Consider the following 6322-nt stretch of genomic DNA (forward strand, 5'->3'; position numbering starts at 1 on the left):
AGCGGGGGCTCAGTTGTAATAATCGGAATACGCTGACGAGATTGAGAGGTTAAGTCCGAGGACAGTATGTAGCGGGGACACAGTCACCAACACAAAAAATACGCGAATCAATGACGCGCTTTAATGCTGTAACACAACAAGTATTCCTTCCCTGTAACACAACACTTATTCCTCCCTGTAACACAACACTTATTCCTCACAGTAACACAGACGTATTTCTCCCAGTAACACAACACTTATTCCTCCCCATAACACAACACTTATTCCTCCCTGTAATACAACACTTATTCCTCCCTGTAACACACACGTATTCCTCCCTGTAACACAACACTTATTCCACCCAGTAACACACACGTATTCCTCCCTGTAACACACACGTATTCCTCCCTGTAACACAACACGTATTCCTCCCTGTAACACACACGTATTCCTCCCTGTAACACAACACTTATTCCTCCCTGTAACACACACGTATTCCTCCCTGTAACACACACGTATTCCTCCCTGTAACATACACTTATTCCTCCCTGTAACACACACGTACGTATTCCTCCCTGTAACACAACACTTATTTTATGCAGAGACCCCTATTCAGTATAGCGAGTCTGTATCTTATGTAGCGCTGACGATGTGTGCGACTTTATATATGTGACAGGTGCAGAAGAGCTTGTAATCTTATTTTGGTGCCTGATAGCCATGGAGATAAAATGACTTTGTCCAAGGTCACCAAGAGCTGACCCTGGGGTCAGAATCATGCCCCCCCTGAACCCTCCGCTCCCTCGTTCAGAGGCAGTGACCTTCCCACTACAGTACTGTGCTGAATCCTGAAATCCTTGCTCAGGAAGCTCCATTCATTTAAATAGGGCTTACATCCTGCTGAGTAAAGGGACGGCGGCTTTGCAGCATACGAAAAAGGGACAGGAAGTGTTACAGCAACGATGAATAAATGTGAAATGTAAAAATGATTGCTCCAAACTTCACTCAAAGTCAATACACTCCCCAACATGTTGTACCCTGGAATCAAACAAGGAACACAAGTCCAACAGATGCAACACACTCCCAGCGCCAAGGGCCTCCCACACCGCCCAGCAGCCGAGTCACATGAAATGATCGTGCTATGTATGGATATCTTTATTCATATAGCGCCATTCATGTGCATAGCGCTTCCCCGCAGTGACACACGGGACATAATAAGCGCCTCATATAGAAAGTAACATTAGGATAAGGAGTCACTGCCCCGAAGAGCTTACAATCTAAGTGTTATGTGCATGATTTGCCAGCCCTTCAGGTGAGATAAGTGTAACAATACATTGTGTGAATATGTATAGTTTGCCCTCTTCGTTGGGCTCGTTAGATGTTCTGCACGTGTAACGAGGTATATATAACAATCGTCAGAGCCATGCGCATTGTTACGTTGAGGCAAATGAAGGTAGTGAATTCACATATCAGTAGATTGCATCATTGCAAACGTTACTCAGCCATATACGGTGGTATATTGTGGTATAACCTGGTCTGTAATCTGTGAGTCCTCTCCTTAATGAAAGTGTCCACGATGCCCCCACTGGCTGCACAGATCTGTAGCAGATCATGAAAATAATCCTATTTAATCAAACCAACTGATCATTTATTGTTTCCACCGTAAAACAGGGTTTCCACAGAAAAAAACACCACCAATCCCTTTGTTTAGAACTGTCCCGGGTGTTAACCAGAAGGGTAACCAGCGCACCGGCACAGATCAAAGTGCATATGTGTCTTTGTATATGGTCGCTTACTGAAGGAAGTCCCAGCTCAGGATGGCCAGACTAGCAAAGTGTCCCAAATTGTGTTTGTCTGCTTTGGACCAGAGATGCAGGAAGAGAGAAAAAGGAATGCAGGACTACAAGGAGGTTGTAATAATAATAATAATAATAATATTAATACCTTTATTTCATGTTATGCTTATCTCCCAATGGGACTCAAAATGCGTCAGAATTACAGTATAACGCGCGGTACGCAGCACACTGGAATTATTACAGACACAGTCCCTGTCCCGAAGAGATTACAAACGATATATTTTTTGGGGTGCCTGAGGCACAGGGAGACAAGGTAACTTAACCAAGGTCACAAGGAGCTGACACCGGGAATTGAACCAGTGCCATTACTCACTGAGCCACTCCTTCAGTCCTTGTAGAGTACTGAGAGCACGACTAAAGTGCCCTAGTCACGCACCGCCAGTTACTTTTTGCCTTAGCCAGATAATATTTGACAGTGCGTGTCATCACTAATTATCAATTATTCCCACATTCAAAAGTTGTTAACCCTGTTTGTATATATTACCAGGAGTTTTGACTTCGGAGGTTTGAGAATCACTGTATTACACAGTTATATACGTCCTTTATATAACTCCTGAGGAAGGCCCCTATAGAAGACAGAGACATTGACATGTAGTGCCCTTATAGATTAATTAATATACCGTGCACTTTCAAACTGATAACATAATCTATACATGTCCCATACAGTATATTAGAAGCAAACAGATAACGCCTGCTCATCGGTGTGTATATAAGGCCTCGGGCATGGTCAGCGCTTATGTGCTCACCCGTGCTGAGGCGTGCTGCTGCTCGGCAGTGAGCCCCTGCAGTCGCAATGAGAGCGGCTTTAGCAGGGGCTCGCGCACGCTTGCGGAAGCGTGTGTCTTAACAAATGTTAAGTTTCTAAGCTTGCCGGAGCGCAGGGCCGGTCACGTGAGCGGCTCGCCCAATGAGGGCGAACCAGCTCCGTGATGTCAGAGCCCCCCCCCCCCGACAAGCCCCCGGACGGCGCCCGGTCTAAGGCCAGGGAAAGCACCCGCTTTCCCTCAGCCTCCGCGCGCCTCCGCACGGCTGAAGTCTGTATGGACTCAGCCTAAGAGTATAAAGTATAAGCATGCTCCATTATAGCAGCTGAAAGACTGAGATATTCAATTAGACCAAATAAGAAGATGTCTCCTGTGATTATTTTCCAGAATGTACCTTTTTTCTACTCAAAACAAACGACACACCCTAAAACATGTACCTTTAATAAAAGGTTTCAGACGTACACAGGAGCACCGCGCCAGTGACCTCATTAACTCCATTGCTTTGCAATACAGCAAAGGCAGGAGAGGCATGTGAATATACCATTACCTCATGATTAAAGAGTGACTTGGTGAATCTATGTATCCTATACATGAAATACAGGCACATGCAGATATCTCACCCACACTGTCACGGGAGACTCCTGTGGCGGGTAGGATCTCGGTGGCCGGAACAGCAGGAAGCGAAGTAGGGGTCAAAAGCAGGGGTCCGAGGCAGGCGGCAGGCGGCAAGTAGCGAAGTCAGGTAAAAAGCAGGGGTCCGAGGCAGGCGGCAGGTAGCGAAGTCAGGTAACAAGCAGAGGTCGGCAACGAGGAGACTGGAACAGGAAAGGCGGGGCAGGACAGGTCCGGGAGCAGGGACTGAGAACGGGGAGCAGGGACTGAGACCGGGGAGCAGGGACTGAGACCGGGGAGCAGGGACTGAGACCAGGGAGCAGGGACTGAGACCGGGGAGCAAGGAACAAACAGGGACAAGCCAGATTACTAGCAAGGGCCTTTACTGTGAACAGACTATAATACAGGTACAGGTACATAAAGAGATCAGGATCAAAGACAGGCATGTGCATAGGAGTCTGACTAGAAGCAAAGGCAAAAGTAACAGACAGGAAGCAAGCTATAAAGGACAGAGACAGGAGCAACAAGAAGACAGACAGACAGAGGAACCCAGAGCCAACAGAAGGCAGCAGCACACGCAGTGGACAAGGAAGCTATGGCTAGGCAGGAGGTCTAGGCAACCCTGACATTACTCCCCCCTCTCGAGAGCATTCTCCGGACTATCCTCCAGGCTCTTCCCGGAGGCCTTGATGAAAAGTGGACTCAAGGTGACCCACCTCTGGTGGTTTGTCAGCGGGCAGAGGGTACTCCACAGGTACATTGGTTGCTGCAAGGAACCTCTGAATGGGTGCGTTCAACCAAAAAGCAGGGGCAGAGACATCAGGAATGTGGGCATCAAGGACGGCTGCAGCCTTTCCACATGAGTCATTGGGGACACAGAGTTCGCTCTCCATGGTCTCCTCTTGCAACTGCCGTTTCGTGGCATCACCCAATGAAAAACCAGCTATTCGAGTTTTCAGCTCTTGAAGCTGTCCTTCTGCACTTCTTTTCCCACTCAAAGCAGTTGTCAGTTCAGCTTTTTTGGAGTTGAATCGCGACTCCATATCTCCCAGCTGACTCAGAGTAAAGCTTAAATATGTTGCATCTTCTTCATTTCTGATCTGCAGCTGCTGGTACTCCTCCTGGGCATTGTACAGCTCCAGCTGCAGCCGGACCTTATCACGGGCTGTGTGGTCCAATAATTTGCAGGCATCAGCCATTTTGACCTCATAGCGCTGTGTCAGGCCAGCCACTTGACAGACGGACACCTTCTCTCTCTCCTCCTTTTTGGCAAGCTGTGTCTTGAGCTCAGCGATCTGCGCCTGCAGCGCTGTGAGTTGCTGAGATGTGTGTTCAGCTGCTAGCTTTAGCTCTTCCTCCAGCGAGGCTCTGGTTATGGTCAGTGTGGCCTTCAGCTCCTCATGCTGTTCTTTGGGGACACACTGGGTACTCAAATAATCTTGCAGCATTTTTATTTTGTAAGCAGTCTGTAAACTTTCTACCTGCAGAACTTGCTGCTTTTCTTCAGCATTCACCCATTTCTCCTTGGTGTCCTGCAGATGTGTACGCAGTTCTCGCAGCTGACTCTGCAGCATATTTTCTGCTTGTGTGCGCCGCTCCAGGGAGACACGTTCTTTTTGCAGCACTCTCTCTGCATTCTGCAGTGCTGTCTGCACATCTAACTTTTCCTAGGCCAACTGTTTCTTCTCCTCTCCTAATTTATGGAGTTTCTTATCTCCTTCACTGACTTGTATATAGAGATTCTTGCACTCTTGGGTTACATTTTCAAAACTGATATTTAACCCTTTGAAGATTTCTCTCAATGAACATAGTTCTGTGTTGAAGTGGCAACTCTTCTCCTTAGAGGCTTCCAGCTCTGTAGTAAGCCTGTGAACCTCTTTCTGAGATGCTTCCAGTGCTGCGTCAACTTGAACCATGAAAGTCTGGTACTGGGCAGAATCAGCGTAGGCCTTCTCCAGCTTACTTGACAAGATCAACCTGTCATTCTCCAACTGATATTTTTCTTTTTCCCAGTCACCCTCTGCTTTTTCCAGCGCTAATTGCATCTTTGACTTTTCTTCTATCAATAGTCTCTTCTCCTCTTCTGATTCATGGAGTCTTTTAGCTCCTTCACTGGCTTGGACAGAGAAGTTCTTACTCATTTGGTTTATAATTTCAAACCTACTATTTAACTCTTCGGAGGCGTCTCTCATAGAACGTATCTCTGTTTTCAAGTAGCATCTCTCCTCCCGAACGACTTCCATCTCTTTTTTGAAGTAGAAAATCTCCTCCTGGGAGACTTTAAGCTCTGTATTAAGCCTGTCAATTTCCTTCATAGAGATTTCCAGGAATTCATTACTTTTAGAAGCGAGGCGCCGATTCTCAGCAGCATCAGTATATGCCTTCTCCAGCTCACCTGAAATGACATCCAGGTCACTCTCCAACGGCTATTTTTCTTTCTCCTGGAGAACACACTTAGCAATTGCTGAGGATAGACAGCTTTGTAGTGCAGAATTAGCTTCTTGAAGAAAACAATACAGACCGGCGCCTCAAATGTCCAAAAGGAAATTAAGTCCAAAGATGTGCTGCAGTGTCCAGTACAGGTGATCCAGTTGTTAGACAGCAGACTCCACAGCAGCAACCATGGTATATAATGCAGGGAAGATAAAGGGAGAAATCATAGCGTGACACTGTATATATGAAACATGTAACACACACACACACACAAGACATACACCACTAACAACACTGACAGAAAGGCTGACAATATAACAGAGATTTATTAGATCAATATACTAAAAATGGCAGTGAACTATGGAGCAGGTCTAGGATCCGGTGTGTAAAAACCGGAATCCTACTTACAACAATCCAGAGTTTTCAGGCAGTGATAGCAAGAGATGCAGTCCGGTATCAGCTGATCCTAGGCGCGTGGTGCTTCTATAATGGCCGCCAGTGCCTCCTCTGATGACTGTCAGGCCGGGCATCTCTGCAGGCCAACCCTCGCGAGATTTTTCGTCCGGAATGACGTCACTCGCTAGGTGGAGCTATTCGCCGCTTGCCGCTTGCCACACGTCTCCACTGCCGTCTGGAACTAGGGATTAATGCAGGGGTCCGCTCCTTGTGGTGTTCACTAAC

Source organism: Ascaphus truei, chromosome 1 (genome assembly GCF_040206685.1).
Source record: "Ascaphus truei isolate aAscTru1 chromosome 1, aAscTru1.hap1, whole genome shotgun sequence".
Taxonomy (NCBI): domain Eukaryota; kingdom Metazoa; phylum Chordata; class Amphibia; order Anura; family Ascaphidae; genus Ascaphus; species Ascaphus truei.